The sequence below is a fragment of the Vicugna pacos genome, chromosome 2, assembly GCF_048564905.1.
Source record: "Vicugna pacos chromosome 2, VicPac4, whole genome shotgun sequence".
Classification (NCBI taxonomy): domain Eukaryota; kingdom Metazoa; phylum Chordata; class Mammalia; order Artiodactyla; family Camelidae; genus Vicugna; species Vicugna pacos.
In genome coordinates, this window is record NC_132988.1 from 85,710,870 (window position 1) to 85,736,073 (window position 25,204).

Genomic DNA, 25,204 nt, shown 5'->3' on the forward strand with positions numbered 1-25,204 from the left:
TAATCTATTACAGCACATTTTTAGTAAGTACCATGTATGGGCAATTTTTACATGGTCTGCAAGGTCTGGAATGATCTGGCAGCCACCCAGCATCTCCCGGTAACCCACACTAGCCCCCTACCCACCAGCCCAGTATATATCATACCACGTCCTGAATCTCTTTCCACACTCATCCCCTGGCTTTCTGTGCAGAACTCACAGTATTTTCATGAATGCACTGACCTCTTTCCTGGAGTTCACACTCTGCACATGCTCTTCCCTCTACCTGGAACTAAACCCCCAAGTTCCTTTCCTTTGCCTCATAAATTCATCTTCAATTTTCTACTTAATCATCCCTTTCTTAACCTCACAGCTGAGTCTTTGGCCTCTATCTTAGCCTTTAAGTGGTAATTTCACATTTTAAAAATATGATTCTTGTATTATGTCTGTTTTACCCGCTAGACTAAAAGATCCACAAGGGCAAGATTCATGTTTTGTTGCCAGCTGTTTACCTCCAGGTCTACCACAGTGCTTGGTATATGGTAGTTCTCAATATATGGATTCTATAAATGAACGAATATATCCCAGCATGAGGCAATTGCTTCCAAAGACTGAGTATTTCTCTCTTTCCACTTTATTTCACAATCACTGAGTTCCCTGCACCCCTGGCCTCATTCAACTATACTGTGAAAACATACATATGTTGGAAGGTAAAAGTTGCTTGGGGGGAAAGAAAATGTAAAATTAATTTAAAAGGGAGAGGGAGGAAAAGAGATATCAATGAAGTAAACCTAGTTACAAATGGGGTGGTGAATCAACATTAGCAAAGGGCAATATGAGTAGTGGTCACATCCATTTCTTGAGCCAGACTGAAGCGTAAAAGAGAGAGAAAAAGTCATCGAAGAGGCAGGAAACAAAAAATAAAGAATGGCCTGGGGAGGGCTGAGGAGGCCACTGCAACTGGAGCCCAGACCAGAGCAGCCAGAGTGGTGCTGCTTCGGGGGAAATGTCCCCTCAGCTGGCAGACAGCTGGGAAGGATAAAGCACACTGCAGGCTGATTCAGGGGCTGGGAGACGAGGGGCTGGGAACCTGTTTAAAGACCAGTGTCCCATCTCCATGATAGATAGCCTCCTTCATGAGTATCCTTTCACTAGTGACTGCCACTAGGTCTGTGGACCATGTGTCCGCACCCCCGGGAGATGGGCCTTGTCCACCTTGGTCTGTGCATTACCAAATATGAATCCAAACAGACCCTACTCGGGTGCGCAGGGCACCACCCAGACAGCCCTCCTGGTAAAAGAGCCTGTCATCATATTTAGTCATTTCTGCAGTGAAATGTAGTTTCCGACGCTGTAACTCCAGTCATGATGAGTTTGCTTCTTTGTTTCTTGTGTCAGAAGGGACATTTGTTCACAGAAAAGACTTTTCTATCTTTAGTTTTCTACATTGAAATAAATATACAGGTTTTTCTCCTTACCACTTATCATTATTTTATATTTACATGTTGACTTTTTTGTTTTGCACTAGAATGTTAAAGGCCTTTGTTTCGGTCTTTTGAGGAATAGAAAGGTGCACGGCACATTGTAGGCACTCAAAACGAATAAAAATGTGGCACAGGCAAGAGCAGCTCAGCGTTCTAGGGGGCTGTGTGACCTGGAGCCCTGGGCCAGGCGCTGGCCTGAGGAGAGGATAAGGGCTATGGCCTCGCTAGGAGAGCCGTGGAAAGAGCGTTGGCCTGGGAGAACCATATCCACAGGCGTCCAGGCCTGGGGAGGCACCAGATAAATCCGGTTCCCACGCTGACACCCTGAGGCTCCAGGTACGGTCAGCTAGTTCTCCCGCCGCAGCAAGTTAGAAGGGGCCCGCCCCACCCCGCCCCTCCCCGCCCTGCCCCAACCTTCCCGGGGACTGGCTGTCTGCCCCCCCGCCCACCTCCCGCCCCGCCCCGAAGCCCTCCTCCTGCCCCGCCCCTCCCCAACCTTCCCAGGGATTGGCTGCCCGCCCCGCAGCCATCCTCCCGGCCCCACCCCGCCTTCCCGGTCTCTGCGGGCCGGGGTCTCTTTGTCCCAGCGAGTTAGGCTGTGAGTGTTACTTTGGTTTCGGCTCTCTCGGTCTCTCCTGGCGGGGTGGGCCCCTGGCGGGTCTGAGGGGCCCAAGTAAGGCTGGATGCCTTCGAGCTTTGCCCGCCCGGAGCTCCGCTGCTCCCGGCGGCCAGAACGCAGGGGTAGAGCAGCCCTCGGCGGCCCGGGTGGGGCGGGCGATTGTGCTCGTCCCAGGGCCGCATGAGGCACACACGCCGCGCGGGTCGTTCGGAGGCTTCCCGGAGGGCAGGACCCGCACAGTAACAAGTTTGTGCTTTGCTTTTTCCCCAGGGCGCAGCCGCCGCTACTTTGTAGCGGGTTCGGGGCCCGACCCCGGCTGCGGCAGTAAGAGCGGATCTCGGACCCACTGTGGGCCTGGGAGTCTGTCTCCGACGTCTGCGGTGCAGCGGCCTGAGTTCTAAGCGCAGGTATGTCCGTCCTTGAGTGACGTGAAATGACCCGGGCCCGAGTACGTGGCCAATGGCCACCAGAGCGTTTCCAGGCACGTGCTTGGAGCAAAGGCCGGAATCCAGCTCTCCTTTAACAAAGGAAACGGATGTTCACAAGCAGAACAGCTGCTTCTAGTGGGTTTTCGGACTCGTTAAAGGAACTGCTGAGGTCCAGGTGTATTGACGGGAGAGGAGTTCAGGAAATCGTAGAGAACTTTGTGAAAAACCCAGATCGCCCTTTCCTGTGTCCTTTTAAGGCTGACTCAGTGCCTTAAGAGGCTAACACAGGTAAAGTAAGTCTCCATAAAAACCAGAGAAGAGATTGTAGAACTCCTCTTTGGATCCTGTCTGGAGTCACAGCTGAACCAAAAGAAAATTTCCTTTCATTTTAAGCACCTTTGTGATATTTTTACACAGCTCAGAGCACAAGTGGTGAATTCAAATCTAACCTTGGCATTGATGGTACCAGTGTTAATATTTGTCACTGAAGCATGGTCTTCACTGACAGGCCTTGCCATCCCTTTCTTCCAAGAGATGAGTATTCGAAGAAAACATACAGTGCCACCTCTCTGGGAGAGGCCTTAGGAAGGACCACTAACTTACATCTACACTGTCATTAGAATAAAAGTCCTCTTGGATTCACAGGAGACACCACGCTAGATCCAGATCATCACCCCCAGGACAATTAGAAACCCATCCCTATCAGTGACCTCAAACTGAAGATTTTCAGTGCTTGCTCAGGCTCCAGAAGCAGGCAATGCCATGAAACAGACAGCTTTACCCAAGATCTCTCATCAGGAATTTTGTCTCCATTTATGTCCCCTAGAAACCTTTCCTCTCCCTGACCTGGAAAAGTCTCTGAACCTAGAAATTTAAACAGAACCCCTCCTGTTACAATTATAGAAAGATTAGCTGGAGGTTGCTTGCCTTCACCAGCCCTCCCTCTGCTCCTCCACTATGGGCTCCCTTTCAAATTGTGTTGTTCTAGCTAACTTTTTCTGCTTTCTCAACAATTTTAGCTCAGCCCCCACCAATCTTCCAAACCCTGGCACCTTAACTCATGAGTCTGATTGCTGGTTATGTCAGCATCTAAACAACACACACGAACCCGAACTAGTTTTCATTCATGCCAGTGCAAGCACCTGGTAAACCCATTCCGGACAGTGGCTGTAGGAAAGGCACCCTGCCTCCTATGTATGGCAGGGTGGTTTGGCACTGGGGCACTCCCATGGAAGCTCAAGGTCTATCCTTCACTCAGGTGAGGCTGCTGGAGAGGAATTTTTCTCTTTGCATTGAAAATAGAAACGGCACTGGACCCTTCCTAGGCAACATACCAAAACAATACTGTAATCAAACACTGGTTTGATTCCATAGATGGCACCTTCAAACCCTCCACAGATGTTATAAATGAATTCAAGGCTGATTATAATAATACAGATGTTTGCCTAGGCACTGGACAGTATTCCTGGTTTGCACGCCACCCAGATGTGACCTGGAATAGCTCAGCTGTTCCCTCAGTTGGTCTGCCTGATACCCAAGGCTACACATGTGTAGACCAAAATTCTGGCATGACTCGGTCTGGGAACAATGCCTATCTTGATAGCTGCCAAAGCAGACTGCTGGTCTTCGCAACCTATTTTGCTCTTACAGCCTGACAGAGGCACGTGGGAAACTGAGATGTACAGATGCCAACAGAACCAATGACAAAGGCCACCACGGACACTGAACTCCAACCTGACAGGTCACAGTCTCCACTCTGACCTTCTCTGTTACCTTGTCTCTGGTCTGTTTATGTGGCAATAAGATATATAAAGAGTTCCCACCTAAATGGTCAGGGCGATGTGGACTTGGATACCTGACACCTTCCCCCACAAGGTACCCCACATTAAATGCTACAAACCTGGGCTCCACATAGATGCACCCGATAAGACATCATAGGCAATCTGCCCATGCATTGCAATTCTAATTCAATAAAGACACTCTTTCCAAATTTGAGAACTTCTGACCTAGAAGAAGCAATTCTGAACATTTCCAAAGTAATGGAACAAGTATTCACTGCCACCCTGCAGACCTCAAAAGCACACCAATTGGGTCGGCCATTTCACATCTGTGCTCCAACATCATCATCTCCTGGCTATGTGGGCTGCCCAACAATGAACACAGCGTGCCGTCACTGGCATACAATGCTGCTTGTATGTGAATAATTCAGGAAAAGACACAGTATCACCTGAACTGTTTGAAAGAACATGTCAACAATCTAGGTCGAATGGTGAAGCATGGTTTATTTGGAGGGACCTATTCTTGAGAATGAGAGGCTGGTGCAGGGAGAGATGGGGCTATGTGTTGGGATTTGTTCTTTAATACTCCTTTATCCTCGTTATCTGTGTTTTTGTTCACAGTTCTCTTACCTCCCAACTTCTAAGCCAGGTCTCTCCACAGCAGTCTCTCCAGCTCCTTGCCTGTGAAACTTCGTGACAAGTTACATGCAGGAAAATGAAGGGACTAACCCCACTAAAATGATATAAAGACTATTTTAAACTGAGGACATCTGGACAAACAATAGCTGCAAGAGAAGGGAAAAAAAGCCTTCTCTAAACTTCCCTTTGATGAGTAAAACAGGTCTTTCTGAGAATTCAGCTGCCATAAACTCCTCTCTCAGGGAGCTTTCTTTAGGGTGGAGCCTGACTTGGCAGCAGGACCTGCCAAGGAATTTTGTAAATACTTCCTATGAGAACCTTCCACACTTTCCCACTGCAGCCTTAATACCCTCCCCCACCCCTCATTAAGCTGGCATATAGAGCCTTAGTCCTTATTCCTTGCTCCTGCATTTGTGTATAATAATCTTTGTTCCTATTAATCTGTCTTATTTCACAGCCCCCCTCTCCCAATTACTTCAACCTAAGTTGGTAAAGAAAAAGTTTTCCTCCCAATAATACTTTCTAGACTTTTCTTGATACACAAGAGAGTATGTTCAAATAACAAAAGGCATTTCAAACCTTGATTTTGTTGCAAGGTGAAAGAATCCAGTGTCATGTGCACAGGCCTCTGGAAATCTTTTAAATTTGCCTCAAAGAGTACATTTTAGGTATTTAGCCTTGTCTAATAACTGATGGAAAACTTTCTCTTTATTTCCCTTAGGGAGAAAGCTATAAACCATTTAATCTGGGATGACCCGCTGTATTCTCCTGATTTCCTGTGTGTATTTCATTTACAGTCTAAAGTGTTAGAAAGTGCCAGACATACAGAAAGACACTTCACAAATGTTTTTATTATTGCTTTAAACTTTAAAGAGAGCGTTCTAGGCAGAGGGAACAGCTGGTACAACACTCAGGTAGTATATATGTATAGCTGAATCACTTTGCTGTACACCTGAAACACAACATTGTAAATCAACTATACTTCAATTTCAAAAAAGACTCAGGTAGGGGAGTTCAAGGATAGAGACTGAAGGGAGGTGAGTGATCACGTGGGGCCTCGTGAATTTGACTGGGGATTTAAATTTAAGAGCCATGGAAAAGCAAGGGAGAGTGCTAAGTGTGAAAGTTGACTCAGTCATAAGAGCTTTAAAAAGGATCACTCAGCTTGTCATGCAGAGGATGGATTTTTAGGAAGGCAAGGGTGGAGGCAGAGAGACCAGTTCCAGGAGGGGCTATTTCAGAGGTCAAAGTAAGAGATTCTTTGGCCAAGATGGTAGAAGTGGAGGTGGGGAGAATTGATGGATGAACTGTATGTCATACTTGCATTTTAAACTTCTATTTTGTTATTGTGCTTTTGTTTTCCATTTTACAGCTATTTAAAATTATAATATATATTTGAATACCTTTTTCTTTATATATGTATATTTTATTGAAATATAGTCAGTTTACGATGTGTGAACTTCTGGTGTACAGCATAATGCTTCAGTCATACATGAATACATATATTTGTTTTCATATTCTTTTTCACCATAAGTTACTACAAGATATTGAATATAGTTCCCTGTACTGTAAGTATGAACTTGTTTCAAATACCCTTTTCTATTGAGGTCTTCAAAGCAGAGAGAAATTGATGTTTCCTCTGTGGATGTGTTTCAGAAATCATTCCCTAATAATATTCTTCATTAATTTAAGCTTTTATGTTTAAATTCTTGTCTATGAACTACTTAGTTTTCAAATTTCTATCCGGTTATCAAAATGTATTTATTAGTTTTCTTTATCCCTTTGATTTTGAAAACTCTTGCACGGCCATATTTTCTGTTTCTTTTTTCCACTTAGGGTTGTGTCTGCTTCTGGATTTTTATTCACTGAAATAGAATTCTACTTTACCAGCACTATTCTGTAATTGCTGCATAATTTACTGTAAAAGTTGATAATAACCCTTCTCTTTCAGATCTTCCTTTATATTTGAATCCATTATTTTTTCCATTAAAAAATATTTTTTCTTTATATTTAGAATTCTCTCTAGATTTAATTGAAATTGCATTAAAATCAAAATGTTATATTTTCACATTTATGTAATTATAAATTAGAAAAGAGACCCATAAAGATGTTTAGTCTCAAGTTTCAGAATTCATTTCTTACGCACTCAATGATTCAATATTTATTTTCTGTCCCCCTCTCTTTATGCCTGTAAACTCACTCTATTCAAGAACATGTCATAGTTCTCCATCTTTCCAATTTCTTTCTCAAAAAAACTCACAGTAATAAAATTAAAACCTAGCACAGAAATCGTACTTACGATAGAGTAGGGACCATTTAAATAAGCACTTTACATTTTTAACTCATATAGTCTTTCTAGCTCTATGAGGTCGACACTATTATTATCTACATTTTACAGATGGATAAACTAAGACACAGAGAGATTAGATAACTTCCCAATTTCCCATAGTTACTAAGGGTAAAAGCCAGGATTAGCACTAAGCAGCCTGCTCTACAAGCCATTCTCTGAACATTGCCTGGTATGGTTTATAACTAAACAAATATACACTATATCTTTTGTTGTTTTAAGTATTATATATTTTTGTGGCTGTTTTAAATTGGATCTCTTATTTTTCAGCTGGTCATGACTGGTTATACAAGGATCCTATTGACTTTTATCTTTTTCTTGCCATTTAACCTTTTTTTATACCTCCAGGATTTTTTATTTTAAACCTGATTCCTTTGGATTTTCTAGGATTAGCAATTGCATCACTGGCAAATAGTGATTTCTTTTTATGTATTATTACATTAGCATGGAATTTTCAAAAAATATTAAATAATTGTATTACTGGGAGCTAATTTTTAGAGCTGAAATTAAAGAAAATGTGTCTACTTTTATTATTAGATTTAATTATATAAAGGTTTATTTTTGTATTCTTGAATGTGTTCATTTTTGCTGATAGAAGCAAACACTTCTGTAATAATGGTAGGTAGATCTATGATTCCTCTCCCCCCCCTTCCAAACTTAAATTATATGTGTAAGTGTTCTGGCTGGAAGATCTCAAAAATATAAAGATAAATTTAATTCAGCTAAATTGAAATTGGAAGTATGGAAACTCTAAGTGTGATTTAGATACTGTAAAGGGAAAATACTTTAGGTGAAATAGTGTTTACTAGTCAACTGTTTAGGTTCTCCAACTGGGCTGCACATTGGAATCAACTGGTAAGATTTATGAAGAATACTGATGCCTGTGTCTCACTCCCAGATAATCTGATATAATTGGTCTGGGGTGCAGCATGGGCATTGGGAGTTTTTAAAAACACCCCCAGGTGATTCTAGTTTATGGGCAAGTTTTATAATCACTAATTTAAGAAAGACATACCTATTTCTCATCCAGCACAAATTCTGGTTAATAGGTTTGCATAGCCCACTAATAAAATATACCATTGTCTACACCAATGTTCATAGCAGCATTGGTCACAATAGCCAAAAAATGGAAACAACCCAGTGCCCATTGATGGATATGAACGGATGAACAAAATGTGATATATACAAACAATGGAATATTCAGCCTTAAAAAGGAATGAAATTCTGATAGATGCTACAACATGCATGGACCCTGAAAACATCATGCTGCCTGAGGTAAGTCAGACACTGCATGATTTCACTTATATGATGTTCCTAGAATAATCATAAAGACATGAGTTCATAGAGACATAGAGTGGAGTAAAGGTTACCAGGGGCTGAGAGAAGGGTGGGTGGAAGTTATTGTTTAACTGGTGCAGAATTTCAGTTTGGGGATGATGAATAATTTCTGGAAATGGATAGTGGTGGTGGTTGCACAACAGTATGAATTTCTTAATGCCACTGAATTGTCCACTTAAAAATGGTTAAAATGGTCAATTTTATGTTAATGTATATTTTAGAACAAGAGAAAAATTTTGAACAAAAAAGTTGCCAGTGGTGAATTATGAGCCATCTTTTCCAACTGGTTTCTTTTTGTTGTTGGGCAGGGAAGTAATTAGGTTTGTTTGTTTGTTTGCTTATTTATTTATTTTGATGGCAGTGCTGGGGATTGAACTCAAGATCTCACGCATGGTAAGCACTCGCTCTATCACTGAGCTATTTCTCTCCCCCCACGCATGGGTTTAGAGTGTTGACGTTAAGGGATAGAACAGAGTGATTTAGTAATAGCCTTGACCGAGTTCGTTTGGTGGTGGTTTTTCTCTCCACACCATTTTCGAAGAAGGTAGCTCTTTCACTTTCCTAACAATTGTTAACTGTTATAAAACCTTCCCACGTGTGCAGAAAGGTTGAGGTGGAAGGCTGAAGTCTGCGAGGCAATGCCGTGAAGGCTGCTGTGGGTGTGGCCTTTTGAAGCAAAGATCAGAGGTGAGTCTCTTTCGCCCTCACACCTTTGATGTGCTCCTGCCTGGACCGCACATGTACACAGCAAACAAAACTGAGACGTCAAGATCATTGTTTTTATTAAGCGAGACATTTTGCAAGAGAAGGATCATTTGTATTGGACTTGCTGATGTTTCCGGTGTTCCAAAGAGAAAGACAGATTGAAGTGAAGCAACTCTCTTCGGTGTCAATTTTCATGAGAAAAAATGATGCCATTTATAAAGTGGCTTGACTATTTGAAAGAAATGGATCATAGTGTCAAAGAAAGGCCTTGATTTACTGTTGTCCTGATGATCTGCTTGCACGGAAGAGAGGTAAGCTTCCTTAGCCTGGTTTTCCTCTGCATAATAATTATATCATAAATTCATACTGGATGCACGTGGCATATTATTAATATTTAGAGTTTCTAAATTCTGACAGATGTATTTTCCAGGAGACATGCTTCCTCACCAAGCAGAGGATTCTAGCACTGCACTGGCCAGAAATATGCTCTTGAAATGTGGCTAGTGCTACTGAGGATACTAATTTCCTATGGCCACTGTAACAAATTTCACCAACTATTTGGCTTAGAACACACATTCATTGTCTTAAAAGTTCTGGAGGTCAGAAGTTGAAGTCAGTTTCACTGGGCCAGCATCTTGGTGTCTGTAGGGCCATGCTCCTTCTCAAGGCCCTGCGGAACAGCCTGTTTCTTTGCCTCTTCCAGGTTCTAGAGCTTCATTCTGTGCATTCATTGGCTTACGGCCCCTTTCTCCATCTTCAAAGCCAAGTTTGGCTTTGAAGCTTCTTGCCTCAGCTGTCACACTGTCTTCTTCAGTTCTGCAGTCAAATCTCTCTCTGTCTCCTTATAAGGACATCTGTGATTACATTTAGGGCCCACTCAAATAATCCAGGATAATTTTTCCATCTCAAGATCTTTAGTTGAATCACATCTGCAAGGTCCCTTTTGTCATATAAGGTACAGTTAATAGATTCTGGTACAATTAATAGGTTCTGGAAATTAGGATGTGGATCTGTTTGGAGGAGATTATTCAACCTACTAAGAAACGGAATTTTTAATTGAATTGAACTGAAATTGAAATATCCAGGTGGATAGAGGCCTTCACATTGAACAGCACAGTCAGAATATTTCCATCTTCACAGGAAGCTGGATAGCACTGCTGCAGAAGATATTTAGAGCCGATTCCAGAGGCCTCACGTCATAGTTACAGGCCATCTTTAAATTTTTTGTTGGGCTGCTCTTCAAAACAAAACAAATGTAAGTCTTTTTTTTAGAGATTCAGAACACATCTTCCCATAGATGGGCCAAGGAAAACCACTAGTGATCCTTCATCATTGAACAAAGACATAATGAGTGTTTACGATGGGCCAGGTGCTGAACTCTAAAAGCTGTTTGTAATCTACAGTGTCATTAACAACATTGTGATGGCAGGAAGCACTGGGAGCACAGAGTCGGAAACCAATCCTGGTGACGTCAGGGAAGGGATTCTGGAGAATGAAAAGCCTGAGTTAAGAGGTGACCAGGCCACAAAGCATGAGAAAGAACGCAGGCAGAGAGACTGGGATAAGAAAGACGTTACCAGAAGAGGGAGAAGCAAGCACAGGGAAGGAGGTCAAGAGAGGGCTTCAGGAGTAAAGTAGTGTCGCCATGTGACCGAACATGTGGGGTCCTCAGGGCGAAGGCAGGAAAGCAGTCAGGGGCCCAATCTTCTCTGGCTTAGTAGTTCATCACGAGGAGTTTGGGTGTTTTCCTTAGTGTCAGGATTGGTCTGAACACAAGTAACAGAGGCGCAGTTACAGAGCCTAAGGTTCTGATCACCAGTTAAGATGTGTGAGGGTTTCCCATACACATGCAAGCAATTCTCAGGCATTAGATGGCTGTCCCGTAATTTAACTCTGTTCTGATCCTAGGTACCTGGAGATAGAATCAGAACCCACAGGTTTAGGGCTCAGTCCCACAAGACTGTCCTCCACTTCTAATGCCAATCACAGGTCTAGGTTGTTACCTGTGCTTTTGACCAACTGGCTTAGATCAGATGTTCCCATGCCCCTAGCCTTGGGTTTGCTTAATTAGAGTGGTTCACAGACCTCAGAGAAACATTTCACTTACTAGATTACTGGTTTATTATAAAAGGATATAACTGAGGAACAGCCAGGTAGAAGAGATGCAGAGGGCAATGTATTCAGAAGTGGGGCAGAGCTCTTATGCCCTCTTGGAGGTCACCATTCTCCCCAAATCTCCATGCATTCACCAACCCAGAAGCTCTCTGAACCCTCTTTTGGGTTTTTAATGGAGACTTTATGACTCGGGCACACTTGATTGAATCAGCGGCCATTAGTGATTGAGTCAACCTCCAGACCCTCTCCTTCCTTGGGGTGTGGAGGGGACTAAAAGTTCCAACCCTCTAATCATATGTTTGGATCCTCAGGCAACCCCATCCCTAGGTGTTTTCAAAAAAAACCACCTCAGAACATGCCACTTTCACACTTAAGAAATTCCAAGGACTTTAGGAGCTCTGTGCCAGAGGGACAAAGATCCAAAATGTATTTCTTATACACCACAGTATCACAGTGCCTTAAACAAGGCAGGTGGTTATCAGGACCAAGGCAGATGTTGACGTTGTGTTCCATACAGTTCTTGGGGCTCAGATTCCTTCCACCTCATTTCTCTGCCATCGTTAGTGTATCTGTTTCCCAGGGCTGCTGTAACACAGTACTGCAAACTGGAGGGCTTAACTATCAGAGATGTATTGTTTCACAGTTCTGGGGCTAGAAGTCTGGTATGAAGGAGCTGACAGGGTTGATTTTTTCTGGAGGCTGGAAGGATGCATCTATTCCAGGCTTTCTCCCCTAGTAGTTCTCTGGCCACCTTGGGCATTCCTTGGCTTGTAGAAGCATCTCTTCCTTCATCTTCATGTTCATATAGGGTTATCACTCAGTGTGTGTCTGTGTCCAAATTTCCCCTTTTTATAAGGACACCAGTCATTTTGGATTAGGGGCTCCTTTTTCTTCCATATGACCTCTTCTTATCTAATTACATCTGCAACGACCCTGTAATATCACATTTCTAATAAGGTCTCATTCTAAGGTACTGGGGTGTTAGGACTTTGACAAATGAATTTAGGGGAGACACAATGCAACCCATAACATATAGGGTATGATGTTAATCCTTATGGTCCAAAATAGCAGCTAGAGATCCAGCCATCACATTCACAGGGTCTTCTTAAAGGGCCAAGTCTTTGCAAGTCTTCCACATTAACTTGGATGTTTGCTCTGGAGGGTGTCTCAAAGCAGCCCAGCACAGACAGATTCTGGTTCTGAGGTGGTCACTGGAGAGTTGTCCTTTTAAAGAGGACACTGGCCACATGTTAGCAATGGCACCTCTTCAGAAGTAGGGTCAGAGAAAAGCCTGGCTGAGGACTGAGGAGAGGGAGAAGGAAGATTGTTGCTTCTCCTCAGATCATTCATTCCAGAGGGACTTCATGGAGGAGAAAGCATTTCAGGAGACATTTACAAGACCAAATTGCTATGGCCACCTGGCTCATTTCCCACTTTGGCTTCAGCCATAACATCCTTCAGACTTGCCAGTAGGATTCAGTGCCAACCTTCATTTGTTTGTGCTTTCTTCCCTCTCCCTTTTGTAATGTTTGTTCTGCTGGATGTTGTGGTTATTGTGTGCTCATCTCCTCTACGAGATCATATGCTCCTCAAGAGGAAACAAAGCCCCTTTTAAGTCTGATAGTCTTGTGGAGGTGGTGGTGGTGGGATTCATAGCTTCAATCTCAGCTCAGCACTTATTACTATAGGAACCTAACCACCCCCCTGCCCCAAACCTTAGTTTCATCATCTGAAAAATGAGGTAACAGTACTTACCTTGCAGTGTTACGATCATTAAAGATAACAAATGCAAATGCTTGGACTATAGTAGATGCTCAATGGTAACTATTATTCATTATTTGTCAGAGTTGCTCTCCAGGGCCTAGCACAGGGCATCTCCCAGAGTAAGTGCTCAATAGATATTTATTGTGGCAATGGAAATTTAGATCATGACTAAAGCCCTGTGCTATATTCGAGTCTTGAAACTGATGGTAAAATAGCCATCACAGTGACTAGGAAACACAAGACACTGGAAAAGAAACAATTATCAAATGCCAGTGTTGTGGGGAGAAATACATACACCTGATTTAAAAAGGAACACGTGAAGGACATAGTAAGTACGTATGTATCATTTTACAAGTCAGAAGACTTCAGTGTCTTTTGACTTGGAAAATGTCAACAAGACAATATGGTTTGAGGAATCCCTTACACACAGTAGCCAGATCTGACCTCTAATTGTCTGAGGGCAAGTTCTCCCAACACAACTAGTGATGGCCCAGGAGAGCCCTCTAAGAGAGAGTTGGTAAGTACCTTGGAAAAGAGCTGATAATAAACTGCAGGTGATGGTATTACAGCAGGAATCTTTCCCTGTGAGTTGGAGATATGTATTTCATGGTGTCTGATCACAGGAAATGTCTCCCAAAGTTGGAGGCTCTCCTACACCTGAAATAATATTTTCATTGTTAAAAGTGCAAGGTCAAAAGAGCTGGATGTCTTACCTATTTTTAAGAAGATGTCTTCTGAATTTCTTTAAAAAAGATTTCACAGATATTTTTGAAGAGCAGTCCCGCAGTAAGCTCAGGGTGGCTTGTGATTATGAAATGAAGTATCTGGTATTGGCCTCCAGATGTCTTCCAGGGCAGTTCTATCAACAGAACTTCCCATGAAGATGTTCTAATCTGCACTGTCCAATACAGTAGGCACTAGCCACATGGCTATTTATATTCAAGATAAATTAAAAATTCAGTTCACTGAGACACTATCAAGGGTAATTATAAATCTATAGTAATGAAGACCATGTGGTATTGGTGCAAAGACAGACACAACTGACAGATAAAACCAACCTATCAAATAGAATAGAGTGGGAAGTAGGTCAACACATGTATGGTCACCTGATATATGAAAACTTCAAGTAGGGGAAGTGATCTTTTAAATAAACATGTTGGATTCACTGGATATCCACATAGAAAAAAAAAAGCATCTGGACCCACCTTTATATCCCATCATTCACAATAATCAATTCAAAATGGATTGCAGTTCTAAGTGAGTGAACTAGAATAGTAAAGCATTTAGAGGAAAACAGAAAAGGAATCTATAACCTGAAGGGAGAGATTTCTTAAATAAAACCAATCATCATAAACATTTGATACATTGGAGTATGAAAACTAAGAAATTTTTCCCTCAAAGGACATCATTAAAAGAATGAAAAGGAACTCAGAATTGGAGGAGATATTTGCAACACATACACTTGACAAAGGATGCATGTTTTAAAAAGTCCTCTTATAATGGATAAACTGTGGTATATTTATCCAATGGAATACTACTCAGCAATGAAAAGAAATGAATTACTGACAGATGCAACAGCAGGAATGAATCTGAAATACAGTATGCTGAGTGAAAAAAATCTTATACAAAACAGCACATCTGTATGATTCCAGTTATATGAAATTCTGAAACAGGTAAATTTCCCTAATTTACAATGGAGGGAAAAAAATCAGAACAGTGGTTGCCCCCAGGAAAGTGGAAATGGAGACTGAATGAAAGGCAGCATTGAACTCAAAATTCCTTTGCTCAAAACTCAGCAAATGTACACTGAAGATTTGTACATTTCATTTCATGTAAGTGCTACATCAAAAGAAACCTTAAATATGGAATTCTAATTAATTATATATATGCTGAAGTCTTTAGAGGACACATATTGCTATTTCCAATTAACTTTGAAATGCAGCAACATTAAGATGGATAAAATGAAGCATAGAAATGTAATAAAGCAGGTTTTATTAAATGTTAATGGTGGAATCTGTGTGGTAAGTTTACATATGGTTACTGTAAAATTTGTTAAATTTTGCTAAATATTTGAATTTTTATACTCAAATGTTAGGAAAAATCAAATAAAAACGCTCAACTCAGAAAAATTGGCAAAAAATGTAACAGAAACTTCATAAAGTTATTTCTAAGTAACCAACAAAAATGAAAAGGTGCTTAACTTCACTAATCAGGGAGATGCAAATTAAAATTACAAGAGACACAATTATTACCCACCAAAATAGCCAAAATGAAAAAAGATAGAAAATATCCATTGATGATGAGAATGTGGAACGACTGGAACGCTGATGGATTGCTGATCGGAGTGTAAATTTGTGTAAACACTTTGGAAAACTGCTTTTAAAACTGCTTTAAAACATCTACTAAATTTGAACATAGCACAAATTATGATCCAACAATTCCATTTCTAGGTATGTACCCAGCATGATTTGTGTGTTTACAGGTATATGTCAATAAGTAGCACTCTCTGCCAGAGTGGCAATTTGGAGCCACAGAAGGATTTGCCACTTCAGAGATCTGAGGATTTAAGAATGATCAGATTTGTATTAGGAAGATTAATCCATGGCTTTGTAGAGAATGGCAAGGAGAGGAGTTAAGCGGCTGTTTGTAGAAGTAATCCAGCAGTTAAGAAGTCCCGAATTAAAGTAAGGAAGAAAGGGACAAAAAGACAGAATACATTTCAGGTCACTAAATTTCCCTGTTTCTCGTTTCTTCACTTGAAAAATATTTTAACATACCTACTTCATTAACGATTATTTAGATGATTTCATGAGTTAATGCGCAAGGGGGCTAGTGACTGTTTTAATGAAATAAAGCAATTCTCATTGCATATTATGCAGCGCAATACGTAGATGTTGAGATGAAAAAGCTCTTAGAGAAATATCTTTAACTTGTTAAGGTCCATGGTAGCCTGCTTTCTCCCAAGCACAGGTAAAAATCATCTCCCTGCCTAGGACTGGGTCAGTTTGAGAACACAGGATAGAAGGCTGAGATTAGGAATGAGACAGAACATGTTACAATCTGAGCGTTAAATGGTACTAAAATGCCACAGGAGAAGAGTTAGGGTTCTACTCCGGAAACCTGATCTCCGGCGCACGGAACTGAGAGTAAAATAGGCCTTCCCTCCCCTACTCCCCACCTTCTCGGCTGAGAGGTGGAGCCCCTTAAGGGGGCGGGGATTCGTGACGAAGGGGTGGAGCTGGGGCCAATGGGGCGCGAGCTTTCCCGTGCTTAACCAATTGGGTACGCCCAACACCGCTTCTATCCAGTGACTGGCAGACAGCGCCTCCGAGGGTTCTCGCGGCTTATTGGGCAGTCAGAACTCTCGCGAGGGTGTTTGTCTTCCTGAATTTTGGGCCCTTGGTCCGGCTGCCGGACGGTGTTTTCCCGCCTCCGGTGCTTTGCTCTCCTGGTGGCTTTCGCCTGCTCCCCACCTTGAGCTGAGGGGCGTCGAGAGGCGGTGGGCGAGGCCAGGAGTTTGACGAGCCGCAGGCAAGGAGCTTCCCGTCCCGAATCCTGGACCAGCCGTGCCCAAGACAGAGGTGAGGCGCGGCCTCGGCCCCGGGGTCTCCTAGCCACCCAGGCTCGGGCTTTTCCTCGCTTTCCCCTGCCTTTTCCGCAGGAGCAGAGTTTCGCCGTCAGAGTCGCTCTGCTGCTGTTTGGCAGAAGGAACCCTGGTAGTAAGGCGTGACGTGATTAGGCCCTGCCAGGTGCTGACCCTTACGGGATTAACCGCCTTGCTTAAATGGTTGGTTCTTTTTCCAGCCTGTTTCTAGCTCGTGTTTATTCAGCTGATGTACAGATAGTTCAAGTGAGGGTGAGGTTACATCTACCTTTTGGAGTTCGTTTCTAATGCAGAAACTTAAAGCAGCCCTGTTCGCCTCTTAAGAAGGTAATGCAGATTCCTCCTGTAAAGGAGCATGTTGAATTCTTACACTTGGCAAACAACACAAAATTATCTTAAAGTACTTTATACTTAATACTATTAGGTCTTGAGCCTGAGTCTATGTTTTCACTGAAGCAAAAGCAGTGCCAGGAAAAGGGGGTAAAAAGGCATCAGGGATTGGGAAGAAAATACTTAGCCCTGTAGATATTTGAATCTTCACGTACCATTGTAAAGCTGATAGAGAATAACAAATGTTGGCAAAGATGTGGAGAAATTGGAGCCCTTGTGCATGGCTGGTGGGAATGTAAAATGGTGTAGCTGCTGTGGAAAAGTTTGATGGCTCCTTTAAAAATTGCATATAGTAACCATATGATCCAGCAATTCTGCTTCTTGATGTAAACCCAAAATAATTGAAAGCAGAGACTCAGAACGGTTGCTTTTACATCCATGTTCATAGCAATATTATTTACAATAGCCAAAAGGTGAAAAAAACTCAAATGTCCGTCTGGAGATGAATGGATAAACAAAATGTGGTATTATTCAACTTTAAAAAGGAATAAATAATACCCGCTACAATGTGGGTTAACCTTGAAAACGTAAGTGAAATAAGCCAGATACAAGGGCAAAAACTGTATGATTCCACTTAGATGAGATACTTGGTGTAGTTGAATTCAGAGACAGAAAGTAGAATATTACCACGGACTGGGGAGAGAACAGAATGGGGAGTTACTGTATAATAGGTACAAAATTTACTTGGGATGATGGGAAAGTTCTGGAAATATGGTTGCACAACATTGTGAATGTAATTAATGCTACTGAACTGTACACTTAAAATATTTGAAAGGTTTACTTTTGTTATGCATATTTCACTACAGTAAAAACAAAAAGCAATGCTCATCAGTAGATACAATCTAAGATCACAACCAGTCATTGGAAAACCTTGTTTTAATTCTAGCGTCTACATGGTACAATAATTTGTGAAAACTTTCAGAACTGAATGAAATTCATGTCCAGAGCTTACAAGATGTATGTGCCTTTGTTTTAAACTGAATACACTAGGTAGCATTTGCAGGATGTACATGGGTAACAGTACTTGTGTGAGGATTCCTGGATACCCATGCACATGTATTTTTTTGTATTAAACAGACTGGAGATAACAGCATCCATTCTCGTTATGTATTTGGAAAAAAACTATTTTGGTATCCTGCATTTGGCCTATCAACATCAACAGAAAAACAATCATTTCAAATTAGCTCATTCTAAATATATAGCCAAGTGGCAGCTTCTATGTTATTAGGATGTATTTTATCTTGGGTTCTTTTTGAGGGGTAAATGCTCACTGTACATGGTTAATATATTTCAATTATCATTTTCCTATTCATTTGACAAGTGAGAAAATGACTTATTTCCTCCCTTTTTGTAGGTGGGAAAATAGGCATTCAAGCTGAGATGGTAATGATGCTGAAACTGTCAACTTCTCCAAAACTTACTTGCAGTCTTCTGTTTTGACCAAGTTTTCACACTGTCTTATGAAATCAGAAAAGGACTGTTGCCCGGATGCTATGTGCTTCAGCTTGCCACAGCAGTGCTTTCAAGGTGGCCAGCTAACTTTTGTGAGTAGGTGTGAGTAGAATTTTTTCATTCACTGTTAAAATGAGTGACTGTTATTTAGAGCAAAGAACTCATGTTAAACTTTGTGTAAAGTTAAATCTGCAACTGAGACACTTGAAATGTTAAAAAGTAGCATATGGTGAAGAAGTAATGTCAAGAGCAAGTTTTTGACTAGCACAAAAGGTTTAAAGGCAGAGGTGATGTCCACTGTGATGCAAGAGGCCCTCCGGTCATCCACAGAACACGTGAAAATGTCCAGAAGGTCAGAAATTTGGTTTGCTCAAACAGCCAATTAACTGTAAGAAAAATAACTGAAAAGTTAAATTTAGACAAAGAATCAGATTAATTCTGAAAGAAAACTTGCACTGGAGGAGTTTTGGGCAAGATTCTCTCTCCTGCTATTGTGGTTGATGATCACGTAGAGGCCAAACTAAAATAGAGCTGCACAGGAACTTGCCACGGGGGTGTGTATTCAGGGCACAGTGCTGGTTTCATTGTTCTTGAAGAAACTTCAGGCTGAATCTAAAATGAGCTGAGCTTCTTTATTTTTCATTGGCTTTGTAGGTACCTGATTTAAGCAGAGTGAACCTGTAGAGTTGAGTGTGACAGAGTAGAGAGGGTGGAGCTAGTTCATTAGGAGGAACTGGGAAGCTAATGGGAAACTGTTAGCTCAGAAGGAGGAACTAAACATGGAGCACTTCTCATTTCATCAAAATGAACTTATTTGAATAATCGGTAAGTTACCTGTAGGTTGGGAGTTAAACCTTAAACAGGGAGCTAGAGATCACTGTTACTCTGTATGGAAATATCTCAAAAAATACAGTGGCCACTTTCAGGCAAAAAAGACTTGTAATAATGAAACTCTCGTTGTGGGAGATTGAACTCAGATGTTGGAAAAAGGTATTCAAATCTGTCAGCCAGAAAAGGGCTGCAAGGAATGGTGGGCAGTGACACCTCCCCCCCCCCAAATCAGGACCTGATTTTGGTCAAAAACTCATAAAACCTATTCTTTATGTAATCTAAATTCCAATTTTAAACATTTATTTTTAGATACATTGTTCAGGTCTGCAATTTGGTATGAGAGGTAGACAAATAGGGCTCAACTTTGAGCCTAACTTATTTCATCAGAACAAGTTTCCATAGGTTGAAAAGAGTTTCAAAAGGCATTACTCTGAGTAGCAACAAGGACTGAGTTTTGACCTTCACGGTTTCCATGCTGTACTTAAATTTGAGTGTGGTGGTCAGATCCTGAGCTCCAGCTCTAATGCTATTAAGTATTCAAAAGGAAGGCATCACTTTGAGTATTCAAGAGGCCACAAATAGCTTCAAGTCCGTTATGGTCAATTGGCAGTTTTGCTGAAACACTGTCTCTGCCCCAGCTTCCTTACCAGTCTCTAGTATGATGCTGCATCATTCAGTATCAGTGTTGCTGCAACCAAGAAACAGCACAAGTCCTGTACCTGGAGAAGGTGAAGTCAGAGCCCTCCGGCAGTGACCCTGAGACTAGTTAACTATACTATTCCTTTTTTTTAGCCTCCCAGAAATTCAAGTTTACATTTCATAAGAAACACAAGCCAAAACTAAATGAGGTCGTTTATGGAAAAACTCTCATTTTGACAGCCTTTGTTACCTCTGGGACACTGCTGATCAAAGCTGCAGGGCCTACAAGGCAAAAATTACAATTAGAGTAATTTTTTCCTATTGTCTTAGCTTCTGTTACTGATTTTTTTTTTACAACTTGAACTTTGGATGCTGTTTTTAACTGTGTAATGAAATTTATTAAAGTACACATAAATAATTCATATTCCAATAAACCATACAGATTTTTATACTTGTTTTGATAATCTGTTGTATTATATTTTAGCCACATGCATATATCACCTGTGAAATAATTTACATTGACTAGTTAAGATCTACCTTCACCCATCCACCAATAAGGCACTAGTGAAAACAGTGTGGTGTGGTGAGGCTCCAGCTACAGCTTATTTGTGACCTTAAGCTTTCCATCCACGTTACCCAGGCGGCTGGAACAGATTAATGCAAACTTGGTGGCTTAAACAAGTTTATTCTCAATTCTGCAGGCTAGGAGTCAGAAATCAATCCCACTGGATCAAACCAAGTGTATGCTCCCCCAGGAGATTGGAAGTTTGGGAATCAACATGTTCCTCCCACCTTCCAGCAGCTGCCAGCATCACCCCAATTTCAAGGCCAATATGAAATCTGCTGCACCTTCATATGGCCTCCACCTTTGTGCATGGAACCTCCTTGTGCCTCCCTCTTATAAGACACTTGTGATTAGATTTAGGGCCCACGGAGATGATCCAGGATGGTCTCCCCATCTCAAGACCCTTAACCTAATTGCATCTGCAAAGACCCCCTTTCAAGAAAGGTCACACAGGTTCTAGAACCTAATCTCTTTGGGGGCCATTATTCAACCTACTACACCATCTCTCTAGGTTTTTACAGGTTTTTCTTCTGTCTTCATATAATCTCTTGGACTGCCAATGAACTTTTTGCAGTAATGGAAATGCCCTTTACCTGTTGTCCAGTACAGTAGCCCCTAGCCATAGGTGAGCACTTGAAGTATGGTTAATGCACTTGGGGGGCTGAACTCTTATTTTAGGTTCGATTAAACAGCCATGTGTGACTAACAGCTGTCATATTGGACAGTGCACTTCTAGTATTTCTGTAGCTCTAAACTCTGGACTCTGAACTACTGTTTAGTCTAGCGGACTTCAAACTGTAGCTAAAACCCTTGTTGCCAAACAAGTTATTCAGAAAACCAAAGTATGAACAAGACTGCACTGGTTGAAATTGGCTGGTGGGAGAGGGAGGATCCGTGGCAGACCCAGAGTCTCCGTGTGTTCATCCATCCCACGTAAGTCCTCAAGGGGCAAAGAACTGCCACCAGGACTCGGTGGAGTGGAGTTATTTGTGAAAAACCAGTGGTTATCCTTGGGGACTTTGCTAGAGCCTTCAGACTAACAATTGTTTTATATCTTTCATCATGACGGTAGCTAGAAGAGATTGTCATTCTCTTGGTCCCATTTTCACTTTCACTGGACCACTGTTGACATGGTGTCTTGCACACTCCTTGTTCTGCCAGAACAACCTTCTATAGCCTATTAAGGCTTCAGGACTGTTCTCTCTCAATTTTTCTTCCCCTTTATATGTAGCATTTGAAGTCACTTCATGTAAGCCTTTTGTCCTACCAAATACCATCTCCTCACTGCACTCAGCTAAGGAAGCATCACAGGCCTCCATCAATGGATCCACTGGAAGCCTCCATCAATGGATCAATTGCGATCACACACATTAACTTTTTTCTGCTTTGTTCACTGATGTTTTCACAATACTTATAATAGTACTTGGCCCATAATGGATGCTCTGTTATTTACTGAATGAACATTAAAGCCAGTTATTTTAGTCTTATATAAATACTAAATATCAGTATTGTCATTTTACTCCATACAGTATTATAAAAATGATCTTTTAGCACTACCAAGTCCTAACTACTTACCAGGTAGTTAGATGTACTGTGTATGAACTAACTTCAGTAACTATGATTACCAGCTTACAGACAAACTGAAGCTAAGTAACTGGTCTAAGATCACATGGAAGGGTAGGGAGCTGAGTCTAGGCTCTTACTGTGCTCCTGCTAAGAACAGGTGGCTGTAAGCCACCCACTTGAATGCCATTTATAATTCAACTCAATATAATTAATGATATTAATCCTGATTATAAATGATACTGCTCCTTGTACTATAGTCACCATGGGTTTAGTGTTCAAGTTAAATATTTGAGAACCTATGCCAGGTCTTGGTTAGACCCCAAGAATATGTGGACTTCAGCTGTAAGAGTCCAGAGGAGGGGGCAGTCAGGCAAGTACACAAGCAACTACAAATGTGCTCCCAAGTATGCGAAGGCCATTACAGAGTGCTACAGAAATCCAGAACATGAGCACTTGAGAGGGGAGAAAGACAGTCACAGAAAAGTTGGATAAGACTGGGAAGGCGTATGGGTGAAAGGGTGCACACCAGTAAGTTATAGCATGATAGAGGCCAGAACAAGTTGCCATTTTAGAGTGGTCTAAAATATCCACCTTAGCCCTGCACACAAGATCCTCCCTTAAGGCCATTGCTCTGCAGCTTCACTTTACTTACCCCAAAACCTTTAAACACATCCCTCCCCAGGGCCTTTGCACTTGCTCCCCCTCTGCCTGAAATGTTTTTCACCCACACAGACAGTTGATCCTTCAACAAGGCAGGGGTTAATCTGGATATAATTTACAGTGGGCCCTCCTTATCCACATACTCAACCAACCATGGACAGTATAGTACTGAAGTATTTACTATAGAAAAATATCCGTGTATAAGTGGACCGACAAAGTTCAAACCCATGTTCCTTAAGGGTCAACTGTGTATCAACTTCATAGAGTCGTGAGAATCTAACTGAAAAGATGAAAATAAAGCACATGCTACACTGCCTTCTCACCAGCAGCATTACCCCACTGCACTAACACATGTGCCAGTGCAGACACGTGGCTGCTCCATATTATGTATGTGAGGCTAGCTGACTTCATTAGAGGCACTTGCGTATAAGAACTGCAGAGTGATAATTGGTGTAAGTCAGTTAAAATACCAGCATCAGTGCATTCCAGCTTCAATGGCTTGTATCTGTAGTTTTCAACCTATATAAGGAAAGCAAAGGCTTAAATTACCTTTTTGAACAAATAGGAAGAGTAAAACACTTTGAGGTACATTCTTTTCAGTTTGTCTCAAAGGATGTCCAGAAGAAGCCGTTTGTATACATTTCCCATCAGCTAGCTTATTTTTTTCCACCTTCAAAGACGACAAAAGTATTCAAATTCCCATAACCATTTGAAAACCCTAGACGGTATCCCCAGAGTCTAAAAAGTCAGCCTAGAGGGGTGGGAGCTATAGCTCAGTGGTAGAGCTCATGCTTAGCATGCACGAGGTCCTGGGTTCAATCCCCAGTATATCCATTTAAAAACAAAGAAAGAAAAACATTTAAAAAATAATAAAAAGCAGGCCTGAAGGTATCATCAAAGGTAAAGTTTAAACGTGACACTTTGCTTTTAACTGTATAAAAATATCACAAAGCACAAAGGTGCTTAAGATGAAAGGAAATTTTCTTTTGGTTCAGCTGTGACTCCAGACAGGATCCAAAGAGGAGTTCTACAATCTCTTCTCTGGGTTTTATGGAGACTTACTTTACCCTTCTGTGTTAGCCTCTTAAGGCACTGAGTCAGCCTTAAAAGGGCACAGGAAAGGGCGATGTGGGTTTTTCACAGGGTTCGCGACTATTTCTTGAACTCCCCTCCCGTAAATATACGTGGACCTCAGCAGTTCTTTTAACGAGTCCGAAAACCCACTAGAAGCAGCTGTTCTGCTTGTGAACATCCGTTTCCTTTGTTAAAGGAGAGCCGGATTCCAGCCATTGCTCCAAGCACGTGCCTGGAAACTCTCTGGTGGCCATTGGCCACGTGCTTGGGACCGAGTCATTTCACGTCACTCAAGGACGGACATACCTGCGCTTAGAACTCAGGCCGCTGCACCGCAGACGTCGGAGACAAACTCCCAGGCCCACAGTGGGTCCGAGATCCGCTCTTACTGCCGCAGCAGGGGTCGGGCCCCGAACCCGCTACAAAGTAGCGGTGGCTGCGCCCTGGGGAAGCAAAGCACAAACTTGTTATGGCGCGGGTCCTGCCCTCCGGGAAGCCTCCGAACGACCCGCGCGGCGTGTGTGCCTCACGCGGCCCTGGGACGAGCACAATCGCCCGCCCCACCCGGGCCGCCGAGGGCTGCTCTACCCCTGCGTTCTGGCCGCCGGGAGCAGCGGAGCTCCGGGCGGGCAAAGCTTGAGGGGACACGGGGCGTGCCCAGCCCCATCCAGGCCTGTATGCCAGGCGGGTGCCCAACCCGTCCCACCCGCCCTCACTTACCGCTCAACTGCGAAACTGAGGCCGGTGACTGGCGTGCGGCGCAGACACGGCAGACGGGGCGGGGCGGGAGGAGGGCCGCGGGGTGGGCAGCCAATCCCCAGGAAGCCTCCGGACAGGAGCGGGGAACAAGGAGTGGACGGCAGGTGGGTGCAGACAGCCAATCCCCAGGGAGTTTCCGGAGGAGGGCGGTGCGGGCCCGGCCATTGGTGCCCGCAGTCTCCGCCCGCCCGGGTCCTTCTGGGTTTTCCCTGCCGGGAGGACGAGCCAAGGCTATGCGGAACATCCTTCCCGGAAGCTCTAGAAGTTTTGGCTCCTCCCCAGGCCTTGGCCCTGGGGGATCCGGTGTCTTCCTCCGAACTCCCCTTGGAAGGCTCTAGCGGTTACCCCAGGGATGGGCCAGGACCCAGAGATTTCCCTTCCTACAACGATATCAGTTTAGAACGTGTCCCGCTAAACTATAAGCTTAAAGAGAGGCCAGGACCACGTCTTCTTGAACAGCTCACCCCA

At 42.6% G+C, this 25,204-nt stretch overlaps 1 long non-coding RNA gene and 2 other non-coding genes across 3 annotated transcripts; 2 read left to right on the forward strand and 1 right to left on the reverse strand.

The window, feature by feature from the left end:
- The first annotated feature begins 1,984 nt into the window (after positions 1–1,984).
- On the forward strand, positions 1,985–4,896 carry LOC140687421 (uncharacterized). The gene is made up of 3 exons (XR_012061703.1): positions 1,985–2,061; positions 2,353–2,489; positions 4,161–4,896. It is a non-coding gene; the product is annotated as an uncharacterized lncRNA (long non-coding RNA).
- Positions 2,755–2,872, forward strand: LOC116276776 (small nucleolar RNA SNORA26). The gene has a single exon (XR_004186281.1). It is a non-coding gene; the product is annotated as a small nucleolar RNA SNORA26 (small nucleolar RNA).
- Positions 4,897–23,896: 19,000 nt separating the features above from the next.
- On the reverse strand, positions 23,897–24,018 carry LOC116276775 (small nucleolar RNA SNORA26). The gene has a single exon (XR_004186279.1). It is a non-coding gene; the product is annotated as a small nucleolar RNA SNORA26 (small nucleolar RNA).
- Positions 24,019–25,204: the final 1,186 nt, after the last annotated feature.